Consider the following 15,750-nt stretch of genomic DNA (forward strand, 5'->3'; position numbering starts at 1 on the left):
ATCATCACAGTTAGATATGGTAAGACATAGCACAGTTCTGGTCATCAAAAAGAAAGAAAGAAAGAAAGAAAGAAAGAAAAACCCTCTTGATGTGTGAAGTATTAGTGCACAACTTATGCAAAAAGTGTCAAAAACCTTGAGCCTGACTGGGCCATATTTTGGTGACGGCACAACAATCATCTCCAGCAGTGCTCCAACAGTTTGGTAATTTTCTGAACTTCAGATGTGCCTGTATGTGTCCCACCCAGAGCACACAGTGCACAGGTGGAAAGATTCAGTAAAATCAGGCAGCGAGGACAGTGAGGGTTGTTGGTATTTTGGTGAAAGAAGTATCTTAGACTCGTACTGTCTCAGGACCATGTCTCTTTTTTTAAACACTCTCCAGCTGGTAGATGCATTTACATCAGGATAGAAAAAAAAATTAAAGCAACACAGTGTAACATGTAACATGTAAGTGAGCAGCAGCACCCTCTGCACCCACCAGAGGTCATTAAATCTGTTGTTGCTCTGAATCCAAGCGGTTCAGTAGTTTTCATGTATAGAAAACAGAGTCTATCTATCTGTTAACCAGAGCTCTGACTGTGTAGTCCCACTGACTGAACTGAAACGTGGTCCAGCATTGAATATTACCCATGATCCCCTTCTTCTTCTCGAGCAGGAAGTGCTGTGGCTGTAACAAACACACCAAACCCTGTTTCTAATTCTTGATATTGTCAAAGTTTCCTGGCTGTATATCAGAGATGATGATGCTGGTTTTTAATGCCTTCTAAATCTTTTTAACTGCTCTACAGTTCAGCATTACTCTTGAATGTGCTGAGCCTTATTCCAGCAATTTAAACCACTGATTATCATTCAGTTAGAGGGAGTACCTGCTCACCAAAGTTACACAGAGCAACAACAGGCAGAGGCATTCTCCCTGTTACAATCACTGAACCATCACAGTGACCCTGAAGGTTAGAGTTTAAGGTTAAATAGTTACATCAGGTTGATTTAAAGTGTTTAAAGGAGAAGAGACAGTACATCAGTCTGCACTGATCTATAAATGAATAAAAGTGACTTTGACACATGTATCGCCACCTTACCATGGTGGAGGAGTTTGAGTGCCCCCATGAACCTGGGAGCTTTGTTGTCAGGGGCAACAGCCCCTGGTAGGGTCTCCCGAGGCAAACTGGTCCTGGGGGAAGAACAATTCAAAAATAACCCTGATGAGACAGCATGTTCAAGTGTTGGCCACCTCGGCAAGAGTAGGGAAACCGGGGCACCCGCCTGGAGACAGACCTGGGAGGGGAGCTTGTCGACAAGCATCTGGTGGCTGGGCTTTCACCCTGGCACTCAGCCCAAACAAGCCACATGGAGCAGCACCACATGGACCCATCACCTTTGATCTATGTTGTGACTTTGTGGTTGTATCATCAGATCTGAGGCCATATGTCTTGGACACTCGGTGAAGAGAGGGGCAGAGCGGTCAACTGATCACCATCTGATGGGGGTGGGTTGGATCAGATGGTGGGGAAAGTTGCCAGACAGACCTGGTAAACCCAAACGACTAGTGAAGGTGTGCTGGGAACATCTGGCAGAAGCCCCTCTCTGGGAAGTCTTCAACTCCCACCTCCAGAGGAACTTCTTGTGCATCCCAAGGGAGGCTGGGGACATTGAGTCAGTGTAGGCCATGTTACAAAACCTCCATTGCAGATGTGGCAGGCAGGAGCTGTGATCAGAAGGTTGTTGGGGCCTGTTGAGGCAGCAACCTGAGACCCACTGGTGGACACTAGTGGTGAGGGAAGCCGTCAGGCTGAAGAAGGTGGCCTTTTGGGCCTGATTGGCCTAGGGGTCTTCTGAAGCAGCAGGCAGGAACCAAGAGGCCTGCAGGGCTGCAGCTTTGGTGTAGCAACAGACACACATCCCACAGATCACCTGCATAACAAACATGTAGCAACGTAAAGACAACCAACAATCACCTACATATAACGGATACACAAACCAGACCAAGGACCTCCTTGGCCTGGACCTCCTTGGTCTGGATTGTGTATGCCCAGCGTCCCTCTTTTTAATGCTGCCTCCCCAGCACACAACAGCATAAAAGAGGACACTGGCCACAACAGACTGCTAGAACATGTTGAGGAGCTTGCTGCAGACGTTAAAGGACCTCAGTCTTCTCAGGAAGTAGATCTGGCTCTGCCCTTTCCTGTAGAGGGCATCAGTATTTGCTGACCAGTCCAGTTTATTGTCTAGGTATATTCCCAGGTATTTGTAGGCTGTGACCACCTCCACATTGACCCCCTCAGTGGAGACTGGCAGCAGGGGAGGCTTGGACCTCTTTAAGTCCACCACCATCTCCTTGGTCCATTTTCACTCTACTGAAACAGCACTTGCTAAAGTAGTAAATGATCTGCTACTCTCTTTGGATTCAGATTCCACCTCTCTGCTCTTATTACTTGATCTTAGTGCAGCCTTTGATACTATAGATCACTGTATACTCATGGACCGACTCGAAAATATATATGGAATCTCTGGCCTGGCCCTCAGCTGATTAAAATCTTACTTATCTGACAGAACTCAGTGTGTCTCTTGTAATATCACCATATCAGCCTTCTCTGATGTGAAATATGGAGTACCCCAGGGTTCTGTTCTTGGCCCCCCGCTTTTCTCTCTATATTTCTCCTCTGGGCCAAATTATTCAGAGTCATGGAATTAATTTTCATTGTTATGCTGATGATACCCAGCTGTATGTGCCCATAAAGGCTGACAATGCCTCTCAAATTAGGGAATTAGAGATCTGCTTGTCCTGTTAAAAGCTGGATGTCTCAAAACTTCCTGCTTCTTAACTCAGACAAAACTGAATTGCTGGTTATTGGCCTGGCACAATATAGACACCAGTTCGATCAAGTAACTATATCCCTTGACAACTGTGTTATCTCTCAAAGTACAACAGCCAAAAATCTGGGTGTCACACTTGATCGTACTCTTTCCTTCGATCAGCATATTAAAGACATTACAAAGACCGCCTTTTTTCACCTACGCAATATAGCTAGGATTCGCTCTTTTCTTTCCATGGCAGACGCTGAAATTCTAGTCCATGCCTTTGTTTCTTCTAGACTGCATTATTGTAATGTTTTGCTTTCAGGACTACTGCGTGCTAGCACTAAAAGTCTGCAAATGGTTCAGAATGCTGCAGCTAGAATGCTAACCAAATCGAGAAGGTTTGACCATATTACCCCAGTTTTAGCCTCCCTTCATTAGCTCCCTATTCATGTTAGATCAGACTTTAAAGTTCTCTTAATGACTTATAAAATTCTAAATGGGCTAGCCCCCTCATACCTGTCTGAACTTCTTAACCCTTATATTCCCTCCCGTGCTCTGCGTTCTCAGAGTGCAGGGCTGCTATCTGTCCCCAGAGTTAAAAAGAAGTCAGCAGGCTGCAGGGCCTTCTCCTATTGGGCCTCCTTCCTCTGGAACAACCTCCCTATTGATATTAGACAGGCTGAGTCAGTTGAGGCCTTTAAATCCAAACTAAAAACTCATCTTTATGCCTTAACTTTTGACTAGCGTATAATTCTGGTTCCTATTTCAGGATACCATTTTTCCTGAGAGTTTCCTGCTGCTCCCATGATCCAGCTCAAGCCATGATACGACAATAATTAAATATTTATTAGTGTTAGTGATAGTGTTAGTGCTATTAATGTTTCGCTGTTGTCACTGTTAATGATAGTAATTATTATTATTACTACTACTATTTTCACTTTGACTTAGTGTATCTGCAATGTTGTCTTTCTCATACCCCACCCCCCCACCACCCCCTCTCTCTGTCTAAATCCAACCGGTCGAGGCAGATGGCCGCCCACCTTGAGTCCGGTTCTGCTCGAGGTTTCTGCCTCTTAAAAGGAAGTTTTTCCTTGCCACAGTCGCCCAGTGCTTGCTCATGGTGAGATCTGTTGGGTTTCTCTCTGTAAATTTTATAAGATAAAGAGTACGGTCAAGACCTGCTTTATATGTACAGTGCCTCGAGATAACTTCTGTTGTGAATTGGCGCTATATAAATAAAATTTGACTTGACTTGACTTGACTTGGTCTTTGTGGTGTTCAGCTGGGGATGGTTGATCCTGCACCATTTCACGAAGATGTCCACCAGTATCCTGTACTACTCCTCCTGCCCATCTCTGATAGAGTCCCCTGAGGTACTCTGGTGCTGCCAGCCACAGTGTCTGAGAGACAGTCCTTTAACCTGACAAACTGTGGTCTCTCAGTCTGACAGTCCATAATCCAGGATACCAGGTGAGCATCAACCCCCATCTGCACAAGCTTGTCTCCCAGTATGAGGGGCTGGACAGTGTTAAAGGCACTGGAGAAATCAAAGAACATCATTCTCACAGCACCTCTGCCCATGTCTAGATGAGAGTGAGCTCTGTGCAGGAGGTAGATGATGGCATCCTCAACTCCCACCTTCTCCTGACAAACTGGAGTGGATCAAGTGTGTGGTGGAACTGGGGTCTGAGGAGGTAGAGTAGCAGTCGCTCCATGGTCTTCATCATGTGTGATGTTAGAGTGACAGGCCTGAAGTCGTTCAGCTCACTGGGGTGGGGCTTTTTAGGGGCAGGGACGAGGCATGAGGCATTTCCACAGTGCAGGGACCTTCCCCTGTCGGAGGCTCATGTTGAAGATGTGCTGAACAGGCTCTTCTAGTTCCCCAGCACAGGATTTGAGCAGTCTGGGACACACACTGTCAGTTGATGGTGGAGCTGACAGTGATGGAGATGGAAGGGGGCCATGCAGTGGGTGAGGTGAGGGGTGTGGGCAGGCCACTGCAGCCGGGGCAGGGCAGTCAAACCTGTTGAAAAAGTGGTTTAACTGGTTTGGTCTCTCCACATCCCCCTCTGCTCTGCTGCTGCTCTTCCTGCAGCCTGTGATGGTTTTTTCATGCCATCCCAGACCTCCTTCATGTTATTCTGATGGATTACATCACTGGTAATCCAAGGCTTGCTGTTTGGATAATAGCGTACATGTCATGACTAAGAAATTATGTTAACTCACTGTCGTGTTGTCCTGTCTTGTGTCTTCCTGTTTTATTTTGAAATCTTACTCTCCTCTCGTTTCAGGTCACTTGCCTCTTCCCCTCATGTGTTTCCCGCCTGTCTGATTGCTTGCCCCGCCCTGATTGTCTCCACCTGTTCCCCCTTACCTTGTTTCTATTTAGAGTCTGTGTCTCCCTTTATCCTGTGCTAGTTAGTCCTGTTCATTCAAGAGAGCCAAGCCAGCCTGCACCTCGAGTTCCTGTTACGCCAAGTTTTTTGATCCCTAGTCTTGCCTTGTTTGTTTCATTATCTTGCCTCCTTGTGAGTGATCTTTTGTTTGTACTTTGCCAAGTTATTTTTGCCTCCTTGTGAGTGATCTTTTATTTGTACTTTGCCAAGTTATTTTTGCCTCGTTGTGAATGATCTTTTGTTTTGTACTTTACCTAGTGAGTTTACCTCCTTGTGAGTGATTTTCTGTTGTTACTTTGTCTATTAAAGATTTGTTTATTTTGTACTTTGAGTCTGAGTTGTGCATTTGGGTTCACGTCCTAGTTCAGTTGTGACATTACGAACTAGCCAGTATGAACCCAGCCGACTCAGACTCGCCATTCGCTCCCAGAATGCTCGCCTGAATCAGCAGGAGGACCAGATGTCCTCTCTGCACCACGGAATGAAGGAGCTGGCGAACAGTCAAGAGGGCTTCACGACAGCCATTTCCACCCAAGTGAACCTCCTGACAGCACAAGTTCATCAGGCCCTCGCTCTCCTCACTAGAGACACCTCCTCCTCGGACACAGCTGCTTCATCACTATCGGTGGCGGCTGGAGCCCCGGCGGCTCCACTATCCTATGCCTCGACCCCTCGCCTTGCCCCTCCCGAACAGTTTTCTGGTGAGTCCAACCATTTCTCATAGACTGTGAAATGCATTATGAATTCTCGCCATCAGCCTTTCCCACAGAGCGATCCAAGGTGGCATTTATGATTTTGCATCTCACCGGAAGGGCGAGGGCGGCGTGGGCTACGGCTGAGTGGTCTCGAGACTCTTCAATCTGTGGATCCCTCGAGGACTTCAAGCAGACTCTAAGGAGGGTCTTTGATCCTCTGTCATTGGGCCGAGAGAAGGCACGGGAGTTGAGCAAGGTATGGACTCTGTGAGCGATTATGCCATCCGCTTTCGCACCCTTGCTACTGACTGTGGGTGGAATCGCACGGCCCTTTATGATGTGTTTTTAAAGGGTCTTTCTGACCAGATTCAGGACTTATTAGTGCCCATTGACCTGCCATCAGACTTGGACTCGTTAATCACCCTGGCTATCAGAACTGACGCTCGATTACAGGACCGTCAACGGAGTCGCAACCGAATGACGTCACAAGCCAGCTGTCGTCAGGGAACCACCGTAGCCCCGACAGCCAGCAGACACAGTCATGTCACGACTCAAGCATGAAATCTGTGTTTAATTCTGTTTCGATTAACTGTGACACTAACTCTGACACTCCCGACCTGACTCGGGTGCCTCACTGTTACCATGATCTGAGTGAGGTCTTTAGCAAGGGTAAGGCCACTTCTCTTTCCCCCCCCCCACAGACCTTATGACTGTCCCATTGACTTGATTCCAGGGGCCCCCATTCCAAAGGGGAGACTGTACTCCATCTCTGAACCTGAAAGAAAGGCCATGACAGACTATATTGAGTCCTCCTTAAGAGCGGGACTCATTCGCCCCTCTTCTTCCCCAGCTGGGGCAGGGTTGTTCTTTGTGGGGAAGAAAGATGGCTCTCTTAGCCTGAGCATAGACTATGGCCCACTCAATGACATTACTATCAAGAACCGTTACCTCTGCCACTCATGTCATCGGCGTTTGATCAGCTTCAATAGGCCCACATATTCACCAAACTGGACCTAAGAAATGCCTATCACCTGGTTCGCATCAGAGAGGGGGATGAGTGGAAGACTGGCTTCAACACCCCCAGTGGCCATTATGAATATCTGGTGATGCCTTTTGGATTGACTAATGCTCCTGCTGTCTTCCAAAACATGATAAATGATGTGCTTAGACTTAGACTTTTTGAATCACTTTGTCTATGTGTATTTGGATGACATCCTCATCTATTCCCCTGACTCAGACACTCATGTGCACCATGTACGTCAAGTTCTCCAGCAATTGCTGGAGAACCAACTGTACGTTAAAGCTGAAAAGAGTGAGTTTCATGCCGACACTGTCTTTCCTTGGCTTCATCATAGCTCCTGGGAAGATGCAAATGGACCCTCAGTGGCCCACATCTGATAGCCGTTAAAAGGTTCAGCAGTTCTTGGGATTTGCTAACTTTTACAGATGGTTTATCAGAAACTTCAGCGCCATAGCTGCACCTCTCCATGTTCTCACGTCTCCACAGACCCCGTTCCAGTGGTCCGTTCAAGCTGAGGAGGCCTTCCAGCAGCTCAGAGCCAGGTTCACCACTGCTCCCATCCTCTCTGTTCCCGATCCCAGCCGCCAATTTGTGGTGGAGGTGGACGCCTCCAATAATGGGGTGGGTGCGGTTCTGTCTCAGCGCTCCGTGAAGGACAACAAGCTTCACCCCTGCACCTTCTTGTCATGGATACTTTCACAAGCTTAGAGGAACTACAACGTTGGGAACCGTGAGTTGTTGGCAGTCAAAATAGCCGTGGAGGAATGGAGACATTGGTTGGAGGGTGCTCAGCACCCTTTCATCGTGTGGTCTGACCACAAGAACCTTGAGTACATTCGCACTGCTAAAAGACTGAACTCACGTCAAGCCTGGTGGACTTTGTTTTTTAATCATTTTGACTTTGTTTTATCTTATAGGCCGGGGTCCCGGAACACTAAGCCTGATGTCTTGTCCTGTCTTTTTGACCCCGAGCCTGCTGCCAAGGAGCCTGAGCCCATCCTACCACAGCACCGTGTGGTAGGAGCGGTGACTTGGCAGATAGAGAAGGAGGTGAAACAGGCTAATGGTGAGACCCCAGCACCTAGTGGTTGTCCAGAGAATCGCTTGTTTGTCCCTGTTACCATGCGTCCACAGGTGATCCACTGGGCCCACACCTCGCTACTCACCTGCCATCTGGGCATCAAAAGAACCATCCACGCCATTTCCCAGAGGTTTTGGTGGCCATCCATGGAGCGGAAGGTTCGGGAGTACGTGGAGGCATGTTCCGTCTGCGCCCGCAACAAAACCTCCTCCAGAGCTCAGATGGGGCTGCTCCAACCACTTCCTGTACCCACACGTCCTTGGGCTGAGATTTCTGTGGACTTCATCACGGGGCTCCCGGTCTCTGAAGGTAACACCACCGTTCTCACGTTTTTCTAAGATGACTCATTTCATTGCTTTGCCCAAGTTGCCCTCAGCCAAAGAGACTGCAGATGTCATGATGACACAGGTATTTTGTATCCATGGGTTTCCCAAAGACATTGTTTCAGACCGGGGGCCCCAGTTCGTCTCCAGATTCTGGAAGGAGTTCTGCAAGCTGATCGGTGCCTCCGTCAGCCTTACCTCTGGGTATCATCCGGAGTCGAACGGCCAGACGCCTCAACCAGGAGCTGGAGACCTGTCTTCGTTGCCTGGTGTTGCAGAACCCAGCTTTCTGGAGCAAGCACCTGGTGTGGGTGGAATACGCCCACAATTCGCTCCCCACCTCAGCCACAGGCATGTCTCGTTTCAATGTGTCTTCGGCTATCAGTCCCCTGTCTTTTCTGGACTGGGAGGGTTACGGCCCAGAGGAGCGTTCCTGGGTTCCCGCCAGCTTCATTGTGGACCCTGGCCTCATCACTGACTTTTATGCTCGTCAGTCGGGTCCATCAGGAGCCGTCTCTGGGGGGGTACTGTCATGACTAAGAAATTATGTTAACTCACTGTCGTGTTGTCCTGTCTTGTGTCTTCCTGTTTTATTTTGAAATCTTACTCTCCTTGTTTCAGGTCACTTGCCTCTTCCCCTCATGTGTTTCCTGCCTGTCTGATTGCTTGCCCCGCCCTGAGATTGTCTCCACCTGTTCCCCCTTACCTTGTGTCTATTTAGAGTCTCTGTCTCCCTTTGTCCTGTGCTAGTTCGTCCTGTTCATTCAAGAGTGCCAAGCCAGCCTGCACCTCGAGTTCCTGTTATGCCAAGTTTTTTGATCCCTAGTCTTGCCTTGTTTGTCTCATTATCTTGCCTCCTTGTGAGTGATCTTTTGTTTGTACTTTGCCAAATTATTTTTGCCTCGTTGTGAGTGATCTTTTGTTTGTTTGTTTGTCAGTACAATTCTTGTGGGAACAACAACATCCATACAGAAGTTCAGGTAGTCAGTTGTGCAGTGTGTGACCCCCCTCAATATCCTTCCCATGCGAGTCCTGCAGCACACTCCAGTCTGACTAAAAGCAATCCCTCAGAGCTGCCTCAGCCTCAGGAGACCATTTCCTGAAGGACCATGTGGTGGTTGGTTGTAACCCACCCACCCAACCAAACCCACCTTGGTTGCAAAAAAAGTGGTGTGTAAGGTTGTGGTCTGATTTCCCCAGAGATGGAAGTGGGGTGGCAGTGTATGCATTCCTTACATTTGTATACATCAGATCAATTGTCCTGTTTTTCCTTGTAGGGCAGTCAACAAACTGGTGGAAGGCAGATAGGGTTGAGTCCAGTGAAACATGGTTGAAGTCTCCAGATATTGCTATAAAGGCTTCAGGGTGTTGGGTTTGAAGTCTCACGACAGCTGAGTGGATGACATCACACACAGTTTCATCACATGTCCGGAGTTGCACCACCTGACATTAACGAAAAGAGTGAGTCCCTTTCCTTTCCGTTTGCCACTGCGTTTTGGGTCCCTGTCTGCCCTTACCATGCAAGCCATCTGGTCCTTGTACAACCAAAGTGAAAGCTGTTTTTGCACTCTTGGCAGTCAAACAGTCAAGTCACATTAACACATTTCCAGTGGGTGTTGGACTCTGCTAAGGTTGTCCCTTGTCCCCGATTCTGTTCATAGTATTCACAGACAGGATCTCAAGGCAGATATCCAGTGGTTTGCAGACTGTGAGGCAGCTGGGATGAGGGTCAGCCCCTCCAAGTCTGAGGCTATGGTTCTCAGCTGGAAAAAGATGGATTGTTCCCTCCAGGTGGGGGGAATTCAGTTTTATTTATATAGCGCTGAGCCCTTGGTATTGTTGAGGACTTTGGGATGGTGTCTGGTTATAAAATCAACCTAAAGAAAAGTGTTCTTTTCCCAATTAATAAGCAGGTAAGGAGATCATTCCAGGCTTATCCTTTCACAATACGAGATAATAAGTAAATATAAAGACTTATTTAATCATAACATGAAAGTAACATTGGATAAGGCAAAATCAGATATGGAAAGGTGGTCATCTCTCCCCCTGTCATTAGCAGGGAGAATAAATTCAGTTAAAATGAATGTAATGCCACGGTTTCTCTTTTTGTTCCAGACAGTACCAATTTTCATTTTTTAATTGAATAAAAGTACATCCACCTTTTATTTTGGGAAAAAAAACAGTTCCCAGATAAGAAAAGAGTTCCTGGAGAGACAGAGAGAGGAAGGAGGCCTGACCTTACCAAATTACATGCACTATTATTGGGCTGCTAATATACATAAGCTGCTGTTTTGGGTCTCACAGTTAGATGATGATGAAACTCCAGTATGGGTACATATGGAACGTTATGCATCTAGCCCAGTGTCCCTACGTTCTGCGCCCCTCTGCCCTTAAGTATACACCTTCATACAAACAACCCTGTTGTACATGACTATCAAGATCTGGGTTCCAATTCAGAACACATTTTAGAAATAGAAGTGCCCTCCTATCAGCTCCCATTTATGGCAACCATTTGTTTTCCCTGGCCCTTGGAGGAGCCGTGTTTAAGGAATAGCATAGAGCTGGGGTGGAATGTGTCAAAAACCTTTTTAAAGATAGTATATTCATGTCTGCTGCTCAGTTAGAGAAGGAGTATGGAATTCCCTCAAAAAACAATTATTACAGATACTTTCAGGTTCGAGATTTTGTGAAAAAGACATTCTCCTCATCCCTTGAGTTGCCACAAAGTGGGTGGATAGACTACTGGACATGAATCAGACTCTTAAAGGGGTGGTTTCCATGCTCTATGTGAATATCCAGAAGGTGGCCTCCCCATCCCTTGATTACATAAAAAGGATATGGGAGGAAGAGTTAGAGTTGGATATATCTGATGTTGACTGGAGATGGGCAGTGGAACTGATACACTCTTCTGTGTGTGTTAGACACAGGTTGATACAATTTAAGGTGTTACACAGACTTCATTTATCAGGGGACAAACTGGCAAGAATTTATCAGGGGGCTGACCCGCCTTGCCTAAGATGTAAACAGGTGGCAGCCAACATATGTCACATGTTCTGGTCTTGCCCTAGGGTGAAAGAATTCTGGGCCAAAATTTTTAGAACCTTCTCATCCATCTATAATAAGGATATAGAGCCCGGTCCTCTGGCAGCCATCTTTGGGGTGACATCAGGGGAAGCACAACTAACAGTTACTCAAAGGAAAGCGGTAGCATTCTCCTCATTGTTGGCCAGGAGACTGATCTTATGTCTGGCACCTTTTTATTTCTTATTTTGAACACAATTTTTCACACCCCCACCCCCCATTTATTGACTGTTTTTGTTTTCTTTTTGTTGTTGTTGTTTTTGTTACCTGAGAGTGTTTGGGCCACATTGGTGGTGGCTGTGTCTGATGTATTAGTATGACCTGTTTTGTTATTGTAGGAGTCTCACTGTCTTCATCTGAATGGGATGTTTGCTGTGTTGTATAAATATGAAAAATCAATAAAAACACTTTTATTATTATTATTTATATAGCGCCAAATCACAACAGAAGTTATCTCAAGGCACTTTTAATACAGAGCAGGTCTAGATGTACTCTTTTCATTTTTATAATTACAGAGAGAGACCAGTTCCCACCATAAGCAAGCACTAAGCGACAGTGGCAAGGAGAAACTTTCTTTTAAGAGGCAGAAACCTCGAGCAGGAGGAGGAGTTTAAGTATCTTGGGGTCTTCTTCACAAGTGAGGGGAGAATGGAGCATGAGATTGACAGGCGGATTGGCACGGCATCAGCAGTGATGCAGTCACTGTACTGGACCATACTGGTGAAGAGGGAGTTGAGTTGGAAGGCAAGGAGCTAGTTGAGGTGGTTTGGGCAACTGGTTAGGATACCTCCTCAGTGGCTTCCTTTGGAGGTTTTCCAGGCACGCCAAACTGGGAGGAGACCCCGGGGTAGACCCACTTGCTGGAGAGATTATATATCTCTCATCTGACCTGGGAACGCCTTGGAATCCCCCAGGAGGAGCTGGAAAACATTGCCAGGGAGAGGGATGTCTGGAATACTCTGCTTAGCTCAGCATACTCAGCATAAGTGGAAGAAGAGGAAGATGAATAAAACTTTGACAGTGTCTGTTGTCCACAGTATGAAAAGTTTCTCCTGCAGTTCTTTAAATGCAGCACATGAAGGCAGCAGGTCACACATGTTGATAAATCTGCAGCCTCTGATTGGAGAAGTGCTGCAGCAGTGACATTAGACACACAACGTCCATTTCATCTACCTTCATTAAATTACAAAAGATACCAGGCTGCTGCTGAATAACCTCACATACCTTTACACTCTGTTATAACTCATGACTTAACTCATGAGATATTCATGAGTTACATCCACACAGCAACATGATTTCCTGGAGAAGCTGTTTCTTTATTTGTTGTCATGCTTCACTGGAATTGGCTCAGCTGTGTGATGAAATCTGTGATGTGACAAACTGAGAGTATATTTATTAATCACTACACCTACTGCTACACAAACATGAACCAAAATAGCAGGTGGAGACACGTGCCCATGACCTACCACCTTACACTTGTCATGACACTCACACAATTGAAATAATAACTAGTCACCAAACAATTCTTAATAATCTTTCTTGGCTTTCAAGAAAGATTATTAAGGATTATCATTTATTCCTATCCTCAATACATATTGAGTATAGAAATAATGTGTCAGTTACAGCCATAGTTCCCAACCTGGGGTACGCGCTAGTGACCACAGAGCTCTGTCTGCTCTGAGGTTGTGAGGTTTGTGCATATTCAATTTTAAAAATCCCAATAACACACCCAAGTGGATAATCAAAATTCTGTATAAACCAAATTAAAACATATTTTTTGTCCACATTTAAATTTAATAAGCTACTTATTACCAATACCTGTGTGACCTCTGAACTTTTGTTCAGTTTCATCAGGTCAGCTATCGCCTACCTGGGTAATTCATCCCTGATGGTTTTCCTGCTGTCAACATCACATGAATAAAATACCATCTGAGTAATGTAAAGTGCCAATGACCCATCAGTATTAAAAATGAAAGCAAGACAATATCTCAACAGTTACCTCTATTTTGGTTTTATGGAAGGACAAGACAGTTTTCGACCAGAATGTGTAATTTGTGGTGAGAAGCTAGCCAATGACAGCATGAAGCCAAGCAAACTGAAACGACACCAGCAGACTAAACACCACGAGTCTATTGGTGAACATCGGAAATATTTTGAGAGGAAAAAGCAGCTGGTGGTATCAAGAAGATCCATCCACACCACACCACATCAGAAAAGCTTTTGGAAGAGCAGTTAGTGATTTACACAGAGCCACAGAGGGGTCATTTGAGTGTTTGCTGTTAATTGCCAAGGCTAAAAAGCCACACAATATTGGAGAGCAGCTAATCAAACCCACCTGCCTGAGAATTGTGGAGAGACTGTGTGGACCGCAGGTGGTTGAAGTGAAAGTGAAAACTGTCCGACTCTCTGACAACACTGTCAAAGACAGAATTGATAAAATGGCTGCAGGTTGCCAAAACCACCCGCACATGAAACTTAGGAATGTTCCCTTTGCCATTCAGCTGGATGAAATGACAACAGTGGCAGACGACTCTGTGCTCATCGTTTATGTGCAGTATATTGATGGTGATGACTTGAAACAAGACATTCTTATGTCTACAAATCTAGCAACAAAAACAACAGGCCAGGATATATTTTTGGCTGTGGACTCCTATCTCCCATCCAACAATCTGCTCTATGAAAACCTGGTCGCATGTTGCACTGACGGGGTCGCAGCAGGGTGCACATTTTTCCACTGCATGCTACATCGCCAAGCATTAGCCAGTAAAAAACTTTCAGAAGACCTCAAAAACATCCCATCAACTGTTGTAAAGTTGTAAACTTTATTATACAACAAGTAGTTCTGACCGAGCAATCTGATTGGTCCACAAGACATTTAGAATGTGCTCAAATCAGCATGACAGCACACCTTACTCATCACTAAAAATATTACTCCGCCATATACATTTTACTTTATTGGTAATAGTTGTGTGATCGCAAGATTCATTTGAGATTCATAAGCATTCATTTGTGCAGTAGGCTGTTGGTTTAGCTTGGTAAAGTCTGAGATCTCAATAAAGCATTAACGTCAGCTCAGAGTTCACTCATCTGGGACTAGAAAATCATTTCTGTTGCTAGGTCGTTACTAAGGCTCTGATTATTTGCCGTAGTGATAAACTCTGTTCCATTACACGTAGGAGTCCACTGACGTGACTGATTGTGTTCCAGATAATAGTCAGACCCCATGTATTTCCATGGAAACGGGAAAAACACTCGCTAAAACCTTTTAATTTTGAGAGCAAATTGCTCCTCAACGTGAACAGATTTTGATTATACATTTTGCTTTATTGGTAATAGTTGTATAATCACAATATTAAACTCGAGGGTGTGCTTTAACTTCATTTGACCGCATCACTGTCGTGCTCAAATAACGTTAAAGCACACCCTCTTGGTTAATATTGCTTAATTAAAGTTCGTCCTTCTTCCTAACGAGACATTTTGCCCAGCTGTGTGAGGATGAAGCACATCAATCATTACTGTCACACACAGGGGTACAGTCGTTGTCGTGTGGACAGGTGCTTGTGCATTTTATGGAACTGCAAGAAAAAATAAGAGAATTCTTGCAAGATTACAATCAACCACTGTTTGAACAGCTGACTGATGCGTTTTGGATCAAAGCAGTCTACCTGGTTGACATACTCACGCTCTACAATGAGACAAACAAGTGGATGCAGGGACCTGAATCAAATGTCATGCAGAGCAATGACGCTCTGGACACATTTGTACACTTTAGTACAGAATTGTAAAAATGTCAAAAGGGGAGTTACAGCATTTTCCACTGCTGCTGAAGCAATCTGATGGTACTGTGCATGTCTTTACGTGGAGTTTACCCGGCACATGAACCTGCGCCGTGAGGGGGTTAAGAGCTGCTTTGCTGACATCGACAAGTATTTATCAAAGTAAGCGTGGGTGATGGACCCGTACATTTCCACCCTCAAGGACTTGGAATACCTCAGCTGTGAAGATGAAAAGGCTGTAGCTTGGAGGTGGTTAGAGGTAAAAGCATACTGTAAATGAGAAAAATATTGAATATGACCCAAAGTTTATGATGGAAGTAAATTTATTCATCTAATACTCATCACTGAACAGATGTCTCGTTTGACATCTGTTTTGCATGCTTTCTCTGTAATTCACTCTTTATCTCTGACTTTGAGCACTTCCTCATCAGCTCAGGAGGGCGTCTTTCAAACTCGATTTCCTCATAAACTTTGAATGGACACATGTCCTGAAATGGTGTTAGGATTGAAGCAGCACATGTTTTGTTGCTTGTTGCAATTTTGCGACTTTGGCACTTGAAGGGTTAAGTACAGAG

At 45.5% G+C, this 15,750-nt stretch overlaps 1 pseudogene; it reads left to right on the forward strand.

Moving 5' to 3' along the window:
* The first annotated feature begins 1,083 nt into the window (after nt 1-1,083).
* On the forward strand, nt 1,084-3,546 carry LOC127143374 (uncharacterized; annotated as a pseudogene).
* Nucleotides 3,547-15,750: the final 12,204 nt, after the last annotated feature.

This window comes from Lates calcarifer, linkage group LG15 (assembly GCF_001640805.2).
Source record: "Lates calcarifer isolate ASB-BC8 linkage group LG15, TLL_Latcal_v3, whole genome shotgun sequence".
Lineage (NCBI taxonomy): Eukaryota > Metazoa > Chordata > Actinopteri > Centropomidae > Lates > Lates calcarifer.